The sequence below is a fragment of the Streptopelia decaocto genome (assembly GCF_964273445.1).
Source record: "Streptopelia decaocto genome assembly, chromosome: 11".
Taxonomy (NCBI): domain Eukaryota; kingdom Metazoa; phylum Chordata; class Aves; order Columbiformes; family Columbidae; genus Streptopelia; species Streptopelia decaocto.
Window position 1 is genome coordinate 17,361,745 of NC_138666.1, and position 16,475 is coordinate 17,378,219.

Genomic DNA, 16,475 nt, shown 5'->3' on the forward strand with positions numbered 1-16,475 from the left:
AAAAGGCAGAAGATTTTGCTTTAAAAGCTTTCTTTTAGTGGGTTTATTGGTACTTCAAGCCTGTGTTTTATTTTACCTCTGTAGAGTTCAGCTGTGTTTTAAATTAATTTATTGTGGTGGTTTTTGTATTTAGCGTAATAATTAAAACCTGCCCCATGATCTATTATTTGTTTCCTTTGTAACATGTAAACTCACAACTTTTAAAAGAAATGCTTCTGACAGAGGAAAACGGTCCTGGGAAGAAAATGGAGGCTCAAGTCTGATAGTGCAGCCAGTTCCTTGTACTCCTGGTGACATTATTGGGCACCTCCATGCTGAGCACCTGGAGAGCAATGCCGGGGTCCTGGAACCAAGGGATGGTGGCGGTTGTAGAATCATACGCTGCAGAAGTTTTTGTACAATGTGTTTTTTCCCCTCCTTCCCACTTATTCAACCAGCATTTAGAATGACCTTTCTTTTTTCTTTTAAAACAGGGATTTTGCTAAGTTGTTTTGTTTTTTTTCTCCCGTAGAACTAGGTCAGTACTCTGTTTGCATTGCCAGATGGATGCTAAAACAATGCTTAGAGAGTTCAGAGGTGATGCTGCATAATTTAGCCTTCCTGTTTGGGCTAGCCATGAATAAATGATACCAATTAAGGAGTCTGTAGGACTAACTATAGTGATCATAAAGAAGATATTTCTTCATCCAGAAGAAATGTCATGTGGAAATAGAAAGATGTTTACCCGTTAGTCCCACCTGCAATTTCACGTGGTGACTCCCTGCTGTTTGAAGAAGGAATTGTTCTTATGACTCGCTAAACTCTCTGCTCTCTGTGGACGTGAGCAGAAGGATATAAGTAAGATTTTCTGATGCATGTGATCCACTGCAACAGAAATATTTCTGTACTTCAAAAATTCTGATACATGTTTCTGTAATTTAAGAGATAAATCAGTACGTTTTATGTTTGTTCGCATCTTCATGGCATTAATGACACATAAACTGGCTATTTTTGTAAGATTAATTTCAGATACTGAGCAGAAAGAAAAAAATTATATTAAAGCGTTGAACTTTTTAATTTGCTTAATATAAAGTTATGTGATTAAAGATGTATTTTTGTCTAATCTAACATTTAGGATTAACTAGTTACGATTTTGCCTGTAGTACAAATATTTTAGCTTCTGTCAGGACAAAGTTCATGTTTATTTGAGTATCAATCAGTGTAAGGGGGAATTAATTCAATGCATATAATGGTGGCACTAATCATTACTCAGGACATCTAAAGGCAGTATTTATATAAAATTACTTGATTGTAATCTTCAGAAAATGAGGTTACCTTTGAACTCAATTGCAATTCTTAAATATCTGTTTCATGATAATATGGTCTGCAATTTTAATACTGGAACCCTTAGTCACCTTTGCTAGATCAAATTAAAAATCAAAACAAAACGCCAGCAACTTATTTTCTGTATGCAAAGGGATACTTCTGTCAATGCTTTTGAAACTGTGATGTTGCATTATATATTTCGTCCATCAGAAAATTATGCTGAGAAAGAATAGCTAGATGTATCCTGAGTTAATTTTAAACTTTTCCATTATAGTAGAAAGAAAACTTACTTCGGTCACTTCTCTTGAAGGCTGCTATGGATTTACTAACTTTTTTTTTAACCTAAAGTATCATGGCAAGAACCAGGTTTTGATTTTGTCCTTCATAAAAGCTCTTTGAATATATTAATAAGTCACATATCAAAACTCATATTCTTCTATTACATGGGATATTTAACGGATGTCTGTTCTTTTCAGATTTGCTATAGGAACATCTGGCTTTTTTTATTCAACAGGAGAGAATCCAAAGAGGAGAATAACAGCTAGACAAAATATCTTAGTTATGAATTCTAGTTTAATAAATGCGCTTTCTGTGGATGATTCATGGATTTTATGATCACATTCAATTATTTTTCAATAACTCATGCTTCATTTCATCAAGAATTTCAATCAATGCCAACTGATTAATTATCATTCTACTAGTAGCCTTTTGTCTAATAAACAGTCATAATGAGCATGTTCAGTCTTGGCATATATAAATGTCAGCGATGTACTAATAAAATACTTCTAGAATTGGAGCGAGTCGTGCTTTAGATCTGTTGGAGGAGGCAAAAAAGCAATCTCCTACCCTTTGCTTCCCCTTAAAAGTTGTAGTGAAGCAGTAAGATAGAGTCAAATTTCTTTGTTCAAGAAGAATTTCATTGTGCCTCGGTGAAATACTTTTAAGTCTATTGTTTTGCCCTTCATTTTTACATGGCAGTTTGCACAATGCATTCTGGACAGTTTTTTTGAGTGGTTTTTCCCCACACTGTTTTAATTGTTCATGTACATTCTTACTCTGCCAAAACCAAGATCCCTGCAAACTAGAGAATTGCATCTTTGTGTGGCATAAGAGGATGACGTTAGTGCCCTTTTTATGTTTAATTACAAAACAGCAACATGCATAACCTTTCCAACCAAGTATGGATATCACCCAATCACAGTTATTGCAGAAAGGAGAGAGCTGCCTTATGGCTCAAAACACTCTGGTCTTATATACCTTTGAACAGATGGTTCATTTAAGTACTGGCAGTGTAGCCTGACTAATTGCTTTAGACCTTCCATTTTTCTGCTTTATTTGGGTAAGAAGTGGGCAGCCCTGCCTGCACAGATATATGAACATATGAATTGTAAATAAAAACAGAATACCGAATGTGAAACCATGTTTAATTGTACGAAGTGCTTTTCTTGAATTATCACAAAATGTTTTGAGGAGAAACAATAATGGCAGTCTGGACTTGAACTTGGGAAACTAGTGAAGTTTCTGGCCTTGCAGCTGAGTGTTGCACCCAAGGCTTCCTGCCCTCCATCCCCCATGGACGCTTGTGGAGAGTAGGGTGGAGATGTGGTGATAATTCCCCACAATGTTCTCCCAGACTCCTGTGTGTTGGCATTTGGAGACTCGCTCTATTAGATGAGATTACTGTGTATGTTTAAAGGCTATTGGCAGATTTTTCTTTTTCTTTTTCTTTTAATGGATTTTTGAATATGGTGAGATTTTTGTTTGTAGGTTATTTTTTTTCATTGTTGCTTTTGTCATTACTAGAATCCAGGAACAGGATGTGCCACTTATCTGTACGTTTTGTGAAAAAATGAAATGCTTTTCTTAATGCTGAACACACCAAACTTTACTGTTACTACTAGTCTCTCATTTGCAGGGACAGGATCCACCACTGATCATTGCTGCTTCAGGCTAAGTTCAGTTTCACAGCTCCTGGTCATATCCTTCTTGAGCTATCTGTCTTCTACCCAGAAGACTGTTTACAACATGCATGTGAACAAATGCACATCTACGCATGCGTGCACATATACATATAGCTGCTGCTCATGCTGAAGCTGTTCCACACCTTTTGTTAGTTTTCCTGACCTTCTGTGAACCTTTTTTTGTGTCTCTGAAACCGATAGCCTTGTACAGATGGGGGAAGAGAACTCTAAACAGTACTCAGGATCTGACTGCATGTGGATGGTTAGTAGCTGTTTTTTCTTATTTCTGAGGTTTCAGTCTACCTTTTTGTCGTTGTTCTGGAAAATTAAATGGATCTGTTTTAAACCCAGGTGCTCATTTATTAGTATTTATAGTGAGCCAATATTTTAATGTAAAATTAAAGTTCTTCCTCATTTCCTAATACTTGGTATTTCATCTGCCGTTTTATCACTCGGCAGTGGGAGGGCTTTCTGCACTTTGGGTGTGCACTACCCTTGGTGAGTTCTTCACAACAACCCCAGCAGTTTGTATTTCCTTTCCTTGTGACCATTGCTGACCACCCAGGTTGCTGTGACACTCTTCCTCTCACTGGGACAGTGAATCACTTCATTCCTGCCCTGCGAGGCCTTTCCCATGACAACTTGTTTTCTTTTAGAGGACCTTAGGGATAGTTTGGCCGAGTGATTCAGGGACTGTCAACTTGATCTTCCTTGTCTATGTCTCACCCTTTCACAAAAGTGTGTGTTTGATGACAGCACTTTGCTGTGTGATCACAGGCATGGTCTGGTCTTTTGACTCCAGCTGTGCTGGCCATGCTGATGAATCACAATGGGGCAGCTACTGTGAATATTACAACTTAATTAAAATTGGATCCCCATGTGGAAACCTTGCAACACAAAATTAATTTTTCTCCTTTTTATGGTAAGGCAGGCTTAGAGCAAAGGTAAACGCTACTGCCCAGCAAGTTTGCTTATTGCATTTATTCCGCCAGTTTTCTATGGCTGTCACACAGAGAAGTCTGGTTAGAATCGCACCTGACTGTCTTTGACTTTCCAGTTGATACACTATGATCAAGCTAAAATTACCTTTTTCATTGATCTGGAGTGAGTTCAGGTTCTCTGGTCTCTTGGTGCTATTTCATTATCTTGCTGCTGCATAAGGACCTGAAGTATGTAATACAAACAGGATCTTGGTGTATTTACATTAGGTAGCAAGACAAGTGAAGTTTACCCTGTCACGTATCAGTTCTGTGCCTCTGCCTTTTTAAATTATAGATGTGTACTCCAATATTTACAGTGCAAAGGAGATTGTAAGATAAATCACGTCCAAGATAGTCAAATGTGAAAATTACAAATGTATCATTTATTGTGAAAATCTGTGTGGAAAAAATACTTCTGTTTTGACATATTTGGTAAGTATGGGTTACTAGCTGTGTGTTTAGTGAATAGATCTATTTATGCTGTAAATATACTATTTCAATCCCTCACAACAATGCAAATAGTCTTTGAAAGGTGTTTATTATGCAGCAGGTTTGTTTTTCTTCATGTTTAAGTTCTGTGCAAAGATGCAAGTGCTGTCTATTGCTTAAAAGGAATCTAATGAGATAATATTACATGAGGTTTCCTTAGATTGTTTGTTGAATCTCTCTCTGAATATTGAGCATAAATAAGTTTAAACACAAGCGTTACTGGAGTCCTACTTTCCTTTCTTGGTTAAGCAGTTGTATTTTAGCTAGTCTGTCGGTACTGCTGTGCTGAACGGAGTTCAGTGTTTGACAAACATCAGGGTGCCTCTTGTGTGGGATGATATACAGAACGGGAATTCTTCACATCAGCAGTCTATCCGCATCAAGCACAGAGATGGAAGAACAAATATTTCTGCCTAGAGTCTACTAGGGGAAGGAAAGAAGGAGGAAGGGAGGAGGAGGAGTGAGATCATATCTGAAAGTATTTTCAAGGAGTGTTCAGAAGGGCGGCTGTTGGGGGGTAGACTATCCAAGATAAACATTTCATTTCAGGGCAACTCAGCTTTCACAACAGATAAAAATATTAGGAACTCTGAAATGGGTAGTAATGTTGGTTCTCAACTGAATTTCTGCTGCACTCTGTATTTCTTATCACATGTGTGTATTGATAAAAATACACTCAGGGTTGGTAGCTGTGAAGCATTTAAGTATGATAAATACACCGCCTAAGATCTAATAAGGATGATATCTAGCAGATAATCTCACATTATTAAAATATATAACTATATGAAACATGAAGTTGCAGTCTTACATGGCACAATAATAGTATGTCTTAATAGTAGCGGATACATGATCAGAAATTCCAAAGAAATGCCTGGTGATAAAGATTATTCTTAAGCTTTTGTATATAGTGGCTTTGTCTGGAGACCATAACAGCGATGTGCTAGATTGGAAAGCTGTGGTTTCTATCTTCTTTTGAGAGTTGGGATGCCTGTTTGTACTTGGGTGAATGGTTTTAGCATCCTAATTACCTAGTTTGGTGGAAAAGTGGATGTGTTCCTCACTATACATCTCATTCGTGCAGGATGCTGAAATACACTAAGTGTTCGTAAAAATAATTAAAGAGCTGGAAGGAGGAATGAAAAAAAGTAGTGTCATTTTAGTATAAAACCTTTAAATTGTTATGTGAGTGTTTAAAACTATTGATATTCAGCTAATCTGGTTCCAACAAGCCTAATACACAGCCTGTACTGATAAAAATGCCCTTTACTGAGGCTGTACGTAAACTCCCATGATAAATATTTGTCTTCATCTGCTTGGGAATGAGTTTAAGATCGAACCATTCTGGAAAACTTCAGCTGAAAGGGCAGATTTATATGCAGACGTATTTTTAGAACCAAGCTAAGAGAACAGATTACTTCATTTTTAAAAATAGGTGCTTGTTGGCCTTTTTTTGAAAGCTGTTCATGTCCCTGTTCTTTTTGGCACATAGCTGAAACTTTCTAGGGTCCAGCTTTTGCAACTTTAGTTACTGTCTACTTAAATTTGATCTCATTTCAGAATGTAGAAAAGACCTCTTCATGTGCAGAATAGACATTGCAAACCGGCTGGATAGGCAGGCTGTCGGAAAAGAGGGGGAACTCGACTGCTGGATCATGGGATTCTTCACATTTATGTGTGTATTTGGGATGTATCTGGTTTGAGACATTTTGGGTACTATTAGCAATATTTCTTGGTCCTCTTTACTGTAACAGAGCTTCCTATATGTGTAGTTCTACTCACTGTGAAGCGCACATAGGAGTTCTACTCGACATGGCTCAGATAGAATAGTCTGGTATACATTTTTTACTTCAATCTGTTTATCTCTGTATTAGCACCTTCCTGACTCAGAGTATTGTTCGAAAGATAATTCATTTGGAAAACCACCAAGCGTTATAGTGATGAGGACCATTTACAAAGCAAATGTGGGTATAGTGGAGCAAATAAAACCTGAGCAGGCATTAAGGAGAAATATTATAGAACAATTGCTTCTCAAAAGATAGCCAGCCAGACTGTCAACCAAATCAGAAATGGTGAAGAAAAAAATATATGCTGAAGAAAGTACTTAAGAACTTCAACATACATGGAAGAGAACAGAGATTTAATTTTATTGCCAACCATCATGCTTTAGAGTAATTCTTGAAAATTCTGAACACAAACCTCATGCTAAAACACCTCTGTGGTCACAACTGATATTTAACTGATATTTTGGGGAGATTATATATATATAAATAATAAAAATTATGTTTGTTTTCTAGTAAGGGTTGTGCAGTGGACTATTTATCCTTACGTTTCATATTCTGTATCATTAGTTGAGATAAACTTCAAGATGCTTTTAAAAAATCCCCTAAGTTTCATGATCTATAGAAATAAACAGGGACTCAGTACACCATTTTTTCCCTCTCCTGGGTATTCTGTACGATAACATACTTTATTATGGAGAAAACAGTACTGCAAGAAAACAAAACAGAACATTTCAGCCTGTCTGAAGTATCCCTGAAGCTTCAAAAGCAAACTACACCTTATGGATTATACATTTATGAAGGAATTTTAAATGTCTTCAACCAGATTAAGATGCTGCTTAGAGTTTTGTCATACGATACTCTGAAAGTTTTGTGGATCTGGAAGGGTCCTATCATGTGGCTCTTGCAGTGTGAGCAATAAAGATGTGACCTATGACAGTCTTGGTATTTGTATTAAAGATAACAATTTGGGTGGCTGTGCCCGACTTCTGCATGTTATGAACCCAGTATTAAGATATATGGCATTGCTACTAAAACCAGACTGTTAGTTGGATCTTATTCAGTTTAAATATTTTGAACTTGATATTCCTTGTTGCTCTACGAATGCTTAATATACAGGCCGAAAGACATTTCCTGTTTTGTAAAAGTTGTATTTCCTCATGTGCAACATGATTTTATCATCTCTGGTAGTTATATCATTATCAATAAAGCAGATATGCAGACGAGCCTCTACAGATATTGTAAATGACAAAAAAATGTTACCTGATACAGTGTGAAATTTTATTGGTATTGGCAAATGAACCACAAGTGTATTGTACTATAAACTAACAGTGTCTTACTGGCTTGTAATGAGCTGATTAGTAATGCAAAATAATTGCAGACAGAATTGATACTACACTGCTGTGAAAAATAGCAAAATCAATACGACTCGGACCTCTCAGGCTATATTCAGGTTTCCTTTTTTTTATATACAAAAATTGTGAAATTGATTGTCCCTAAATTGTACTTTCTCAGTAGAAGAGCATTAAATCTGCAAGGTAAAATAGACTTAAGTGAAACAATGATACTTTGTGTTTTTATGATCTAGCTTGCGCATTTTATTACATAATTCTCAGGTCTTTGTAAGGAATTAAATTCTTTAAGTTACTTCCAGTATGGTACACATATAAAAATGATTATTGATATGTTGCAATTATGTATTTTGCGGGATGTAAACCAGAATGATACCATCCTAACTAAGCCTTTGCTTTCTGGAGGAGGACAAAAAAAGGAAAAAAAATAAAAAGACTCTGAATTTCTTACTTAAGCAGCATTTGCTAGACAGAATCAATTGAAAATTGACTTCAAGCTCCTGTCTCAGACACATTTTAATGCATGTCTGAGTGCTTTTAAACCCCATTGACCAGCTTATAAATGATTAAAATACTTTCCCTGTGGCATACAGAAGGTCTCTCTATCATTATATCCTTTTGGTAGGTGACAGTTGCACTGACAGGGTGAGGGGCTTTAACCAGTTTGCAAATGTCAGATAACCGTCCTGTCAGATGTGCTGCAGTATAATGAGGAGTGGAAGTTTGCTAATATTAGTGTTTGTGCTTGCAGGATGGTCCTGGCTCATCACCACTCGTCAGCACCTTGTGGTGAGATACGTAACTGAAGCAGAGATGCCATAGACATAGTTTCAGAGATATTACTTCCAAAAATCATTAGTGCTGTAAGAAATCACCTGTAAGGTATGTGTTTACATCCAAATGGATAACATTCCATATTGCCATAGCGAGGTGGAAGGGACCAGTACATACAGCAGACAGAAGGGAAGATCTATTTCTTTTTGTTTAATTTTTGCAAGTTTTGAAAGCAGGATTCCAGTCAGATTGACTAATTCAGTAAAGATTTTGAGGCTGCTTTTCAAGAGTTGGAATTCATTGACCATACATGAGTGTTTATAAACAAAATAAAATGAAGTGGTTTAAGCCACCCAGTCATGCTCACTTTAGCTAGTTAGAAATACTGTATTTCAAGATCGCCTGTCGTGCTGAAACAGGAGTTTTTCCAGTTAGTGATTTTGTTTTCCTTTAGCCTGAGGCGTAACAGTTTAGCTTAAGTGAATCATTTGTTTCATTATTTGTTGAACCTTTGTTGCCATTTTAAAAGTGAGTCCCATTTGAAATGGGAGTGTAATTTCGAAGTGTCAGTCAAAATGCAGTTTTAAGGAATTTCATAGGTGATATTCCAGATCATGTGCACACCAGGGAAAACAATAAAAAAGCAAGCAACAAGTCAAGAGGTTTTAATGTCAATTAATATTACGAAAGCATAAATTACATGGTCTAAAAGTTTTGGTACCCGTATAGATTTGCATATTTCCCCATTTGAATTATCCCAGATGTAATTTATTTCAAAGGAATCACTTTGTGCACACAGATCATTACATTTGCCTTGTCAGGTTTCTCCACACACCGGATCGCTCCCTTGGTGACCCGATGCTGTGTAGGGTGGATCTCGGGGGTGGTTTCTCTGCTGTCTCCTCCCATGCGCCGTCCTGGCCGGGCTGCTGGGACGTGCCCCCGCAGGGAATTTGGCTGGGAAGAGGTGGTCACAAGATAGAAGGGCCCATACGGCTTCCTTGGGTGCTCTGATGACTTGATGCCCCTTTTGTGGAGCCTGGTTGTGTCTGAGATCACACTTGGGATGATTTCCTCTCGGGCTGGGTACACAGTTACCTTTATCTCATTCCATTAGTTCTCATTTGCCTTTCTCTTCCCGTCTGCTGCTGCTTGCAGGCCAAGTACATTTCATGAAAACACCATTCTCTGTCAGAATATGTGCAAGTTGCGGGGAAAAAATATTTCAGTTTACAAAAAGGGGAATTAGAGAACAATTCCATGAACAGCAACTGTAACACTATCACTACCACAGACTGTTAAGAGCTCCATTTATGAGTGCCATTAAGCATATGGATGGCTCTGATTTCGTCATCAGCCCAGAATGGGATGTTACTGAGGCAGATTCAGTCTAAATCTGTAACAGTAAAATTGGTTTAAGACGTAACCCTTTAAAATGCTTGGAGATGAGAAGTTGTCAGAGTGCTTCTATGTTTGGCAACATTTGCTAATGAAAGGAAGCAATTTAATGGAGCAGGGAGAATCATCGCCGATAAATACACCTGCTTGATGCAGGGCGTTAAATGCTTCAAATTTATCAAAAGTAAGTGGGGGGAAGCAGGGCAGAGAGGACAGTGCTGTGTGTTCAGTGAAGTTACTCTGAGGGTCAAAGCAGCAAAAGAAAAGAATAATTTTGTTTACAGGATGAGACCAGGTTGTTCAGAAACATTACATACAGAAATAATGAATGAAGGAAGTGCATTACAAATGATTTTGTATTCTGTACATTAACAGGTGTTTGTCCCCATTTACACCCACATGCTGTTTGTCAGCTAGGTGATTACAAACATTTCTACTTTTGCTTAAAATGGACAAAATCCCAGCTACTGTTTGAGAAAGATATAAAGCAATACTTTCCGTGTGCTGTCTTTGAGTACGACTAAATAGGTAGTCTCTCTACTCATTGACTTCATTTACTGGTGTCTGGTTGTCTATAGAGTTTGTGGGATTTGAGTGATAGCGCCTAATATTGACGTTATTGTTGGGGAGGAGGGTGGTGGCAGAAGAATCACTAGGATTAGCATATTTGGTTGTAATATTTCTGTTTTCTCCTTTCTTCTGAGGCAATAATCATATTTAGCAACGTCTGTAACTGTGGACCAGATTGTGTCAGGGAACAAACATCTATGGGGGTGGATCTCATAAAATTTCGCTGCTTGCTGAAGTAGAAAATGAGTGTAATCAACAATAGGACTGTCAAACAGTGGCATACCCGTAGAGCCATGGGTTCTGTCTCTCTCCTGCACTATAAGTCATACTGCTTTTCCAAAGCAGTATTTTCTGATCAGCACCACTGAAATATTGCATGCAAACAGGGGATTTCTGTGTTTGGCTTGTGTCCGTATCCTTAGACACTTGGATCTCTGCGGCCAAAGTTCTGTAGAATAAATTCCCTGATCAGTAGCTGAATTTGCGCAATTATCTCATTTCTGCTCGGGTTGATTTTTTTTTAGTTATTTTTTTTTTTCTCTTGTCATTTATCTGTTTTCAATTGAAGTAGAAAGTCATTCTACTCAAATTAACAGTTCTGCCAGATATATGTTTGAAAGCAGCAAAGGACACATTTCACGTATCAGTTGGACCAATAGACCAAGTGGGTTTAAAAAAAGCCTTCTGGCAGTTTAATACTGAACCATTAAGTTTATAAGTTTATAGAATAGAATAGTAATATAGGGCAACTTGTTTCAGAGTTTCCCTGTGCTTTTCAGAGCATTATTGTTTAAAATCTGTAGGTATTGAAATGCCCCTCATTGCAGTTTGACTGTGAATGCCATTCCAAGTCAACAGAGCTGCAGGTGCTGAGGTCTTGGTCAGGTAGTTGAGGTAGTTTAGGACATTAATAAGTGGCTGATCACAGTGCGCAGACACACATATTCAGTACACAGGCGTATTTTTAAGTAGCTATAGGGCATGTTTTTGCACTTATTCATGAGAATTACCTTGCTTTCTTATTTTGCACAAGTGAAATACACCTGGATTTGTGTGGCGAGAGCAATGTGTGCTTGGTTATTTATACTTACGCCTTTGCTTGTATTTTGGAACTTTTCCCACCGAATTCCAAATGTGTGTACTTTCTAGTTTTCAAGTGTTTAGAGAACTGAAGTGCAGCATTGTCAAGGCAATGAATGAAGTTGATTCATGGCAATGATATGTTAATTTTTGTTTGCATCAATGAAATAATCACTTGGAAGAGAGATGCACTAACGTGAAAAATAAGTGAAGGGTGTGATGCCCATCAGTGAATTTGAAAAATCATTAACCTTTTGAAGTGTTTCCTTCATGAACATTTTAACAGCTTCTCTTCATAGGAGTTAACTTAAGAATAGCTAATTAAGAGAGAGAGACAGTATTCAAAGAAAGACATACCAAGTGTGGGACATTCTAGAGTAGCTTTTAGACTATGACTCCCCATCCAGCTTCAATCAGAATGAATTTTAAGACAAAACTAAGTGGATTTTTTTCTTCTTGATTCACGTTGTCTGGAAGTCAGTTATTTAGTTACTAATTTTTAATTTAAAGTGATTAAGAAACTAATTTGCCCTCTGCCTTTGCCAAGAACTGTTGTACCAGCGTTGCTGTGTCTGGCCCCTTCCAAGTCTGACAAAGCTACTTTCTTCATTTTTAAGGACCTTGTTAATGGATTTGTGATCATGCAGAGCTACACCGATACCTCTCCTCTCTTTGAATAGCCCTGCTCTGCAAGTGGCTACATTAGCTTTAATGGAACAACATGAGGAAAAAAAAATGCTACTCATTTTGGGTAGACTGCAGGGATCTGGTCTTTAGACAGGACTAAAGTAAATGAGAAAAAGAAAGTAGTAGCTTTTCCCCTTTCATGTTTCTTATCTAGCTGAGCTGAATAGAAATGTGGATTTTCGGTTGTACGTGATGCTGATGAAAAGTGAAATCTCACCATTTCATGTGTGAACATCTGTGCACACCTTCACAGTAGGGATTTTCCCTAATGCCTTTTACATTAACAGCTGTGATGGGAACTCTGCTTCCAGCAGCTTCAAGTGGTTAAATCAATAATAGAAATAGTTTAAAAATACTAATCCACCACTGCTATGTGAACATTCCATGCCCAGCCTGCTGACTGTGTATGCAAACAGATAATGGTGGGCATCAATAATTTTTAATGTTTAATTCCTGCATATCTAAAACTTCAGTAAATAGCTCTTCAGATAATTTTTCAGAGGGCAAAAGTATAGTCAGACACATGGTGTGTAACCATATGCTAACAGAAATGATTCATTATCATTGATGAAAGGAATTCAACCAGGATGAATTGGCAGTTGATAATTTGACATATGCAGCTAGGCACTGAATAGGCACAGCGTTTCTTGTGTATGAATTCTTTTCATTATACCAGAGAAATACAGGCAGCTGAAATTAAGTAGGTGTGGAGTATAACAATTTCCCCATCTCTAGTAATTAGAAATTTGTGTTAGGATATGATAATTGACTTCTGAAATAGAGTTAACTTGGCGGTGAATTGGGAGCGTATAAAGAAGCATATAAACAATTACTGCAGCATCAGATTTGTATCTGGTCAAAATAGTGTAGGTCTTTAACAGACTGGAGACTTTATCAGTTTGTGCTTGACTGAGACTTGATTTGATGTAGAAACATCTTAATGTTCAGCTTGGATGGTAGATTCTCAGGGTAATGAACACCATGGGCTTAGTGGCCTCAGATAAATTGAACCTGAGTTGTGCCAGGCACACCTGCGTGGTCCAGTAGAGCACGCGGGACAGGGATTTCCAAGCCAATAAGCAGCTTGAGTGGAAAGTGCTTGTGCTCTTAAGTGTAAATGTGTTGGGTCCCACTGATGCTCTGTGGCAATGTGTGTGGTGGGGTGGGCCACAGGGGAGGTATCCTGTGGTTATTGTACTGCAGGGACCTGGCTTTTCTTAGCTGCTTCTGTGCATGAAAACTGTGGGAAGAATTTCATGAGCATTAAAATAGCTTTTCCCATATATTTATTCATTGGAAGGTGAACGGGCAGGCTGTCAACCTAAATAAAAGTGTGTCTAATTTCTAAACCAAGGTGGCGAGTCTTGTTTTGAAAGCAACTTTATATGAAGCTATCTTTAAATTGGCAAAGATTAAAAGTCTAACTACCCCCCTACCCATATCCAAGTATCTTCACATCCCCCTCTCAAGCTGACGTGTCATTTGTGGGCTTAATCAGGTGGACTTTACGCTTCAGTGACAGCTCAGTTAACAAGGAGTAATATGAAGAAAGTCTCTGTTCTTCAGGTGAAAAGTGCTATGTAGCCTCCCACTCCTACACGCTTCCTGCCTATTTTTTTTATGATTTTAACTTTGAAAATAGTTTATCCCATAATTTGACTTTGAGTGTATTCAGTCCACGCTTTGATCTGAAAGATTCAGATGGCTGAGGTTTTAGATGTGGTCCCTAGATGAAGATCACAAGGACGTGATGAAGGCATGGGGAATCAGAAATAATTAGGGAGAATGTCAGTGTACAATAGAAGAAGGTGAGCTTCTCTGCGGTGAACATCTCCCAGTAGGAAAATGAATCTCAGTCCACGTATTCCCACATTAAAACCCTGAATGGGAGTTACAAATGTATAATCAGACTTAGACTATAGGGATTTGAGGCATTAGTTTGTTATTCCATCCAAGGCACAGTCCAGGCTTTTTCTCACTGTGAGAAATCTTTGCATTTTCAAATAGACTAGGAGGCTAAGGCACATTTTGCCTTTGCTTGTGGCACAAAAATACATTTCCATAGAGGCAGCCGGTCTGGCCCAGCGGTGTCAGACTGCGGCACCGGAGCTCTGGAGAGCTCTCGGGTTTCCCGACTGGCTCCCGATGGGCAGAGGCGGCTGGGCAGTGACCGCGTGTGTCACTGTCACCCGGGGCTGCCTGTGCTGGCACCTGCCGTGCCGGGGCTGCTGGGCCAGTTGTGCAGGAGGCCTGAACTGCAGAGAGCTGTGCAGCTGTCTTGTAGCGAGCGCTGTCGGGTAAAATACCTAATCACTGCGCTGGCATATACATGCATCTTTAAGCGGGTTTCAGCAGATCTGCTCATCCTTGCCTTTTTATTATGTGTTTTGACAGCACCTGGGATCAGAGAGCTTTAATGCTTTGAAACTTTATGCGACTTGCAGAATTCAAACCCTTTCACTGTTACATCTTCAGAGCCATGGGAACGTGTTGGGTAACAGTGAGCAAACCCGGGCGCGCTGCTGGAGTGGTTGCAAAACCAGAAGGTCTGGGAAGATATTTGTCCTGAATTCTGGTGACTCAGCTTGGACTGGGATTCTGTCTTATTCTGCCACAGTGCCTGAGCTAACAAGCTTTGCCGAGAGTTAGAAATATATATTGGATGCATTCCTGTACTGTTAGTAATTCCTAATAGGATGATGCTGTTACCTGTGGATTGATTGTAAGTCATGACTATGTTAGATGGAAGTTCAGCAGCTTGTGCTGTTTTAGGGTATCTTGGTGCAAGAGTAGTTGTGTTTATCTGCCATATTTAAACAGTTACTACTGTTAAGTTCCTGCTTCTCTCAGCAACAGTAAAATAAAAACAGGTCAGTGAGGGGTTGATTTTGCCTGTCAGCTTCTGACTAAAAGTAATTTTTGGTTGGTGATTTGAAAATCATTATAGAGAACAGAGCAATATGGATTTACTCCAGCTGAGGAAGTAGCCTGCAGTTTCTAGGGCAGTACATACGATAGAAAACAAGTAAAATTAAGAAAGTATTTTGAAGAGGTGCCTCTATAATTGTTCTGCAGTTTCTTACCATTTTATCTATAAAATAACCTCAAGTTAAAACGGTGACATACCTGTTCTTTAGATTCATTCCATAGTGTTATAGTATCTGGGTCTAGCTACAAAGCAAATGCCTTGCTTTTTATGGCATACAGTCATATTTCACAAACTATAACAACATTCCTGGTGCTTATCTGTGATATTTTTAACCTAATAAGGATTTTTAAGCAAATATACAATATAGGGAGATTAGCTCTCTATTAGAGAGAGTGCCATTCACACTTATTGCTGTGTCACAGCTGGGATGCATTAGCAGGCTGTTGATGCACGCTTTGTGTTGTGAGCTAAACAGTAAAATTGATGGCGCTGCTCACTATCTGCAAAAGTCTGCAGAGCCTTTTAAGTAACTGGGTGCCTGAGGCCATTGGGAATTTGGCTGTTACAGCAAGGTTTGCATCCCATCGTAGCCGGTGCATTCACAAGGCTCACTTCTGAGAGAGGGATCTCTTCTAGGAGTTCAAGTTTGAGTTGGGATTTCTAGTTACTGACTTCTTTATGGTTTAATGAAATTCTGTCAAAACGTATTCAGTTTCAGTGCAGCGTTGTTTAAAGCTTGGTGTAAGAAAACACTTCGTCTTGTATTTCTTTGTTTTCTGTCCTTCAGGAGCTCCTGCTTATTTCCCTTTTTTCCTTCTTCCTTTAGAAAGCTGCAGGAAGCAGAGCAGTGGCTCCCAGGTAGCATACATCTTGAATCTCTAATGGACATCTTAAATACATGTAAAAGCACAGAGGATACTTGAGTCTTGGCTGGAACTGAGGAATTTGCCCCAATAAGGCATGCTGCCCTGTTTTCATGTATTTGACCTGGACTACTCAGCCATTCTCCACATCCTCTGCAGGTGTTTTCTGGTTCTCCCTGTTTTGGGAGTTCCCATCTTACCCAGTCAATGTGTCACCCTTTTTGTGGATCAATCAGTCTTATTCTCTTTAGCTGGGCAACTGAATGTAAGGGAATCTGAATTATAGTTCTCAAGTGCACACTAAATTAT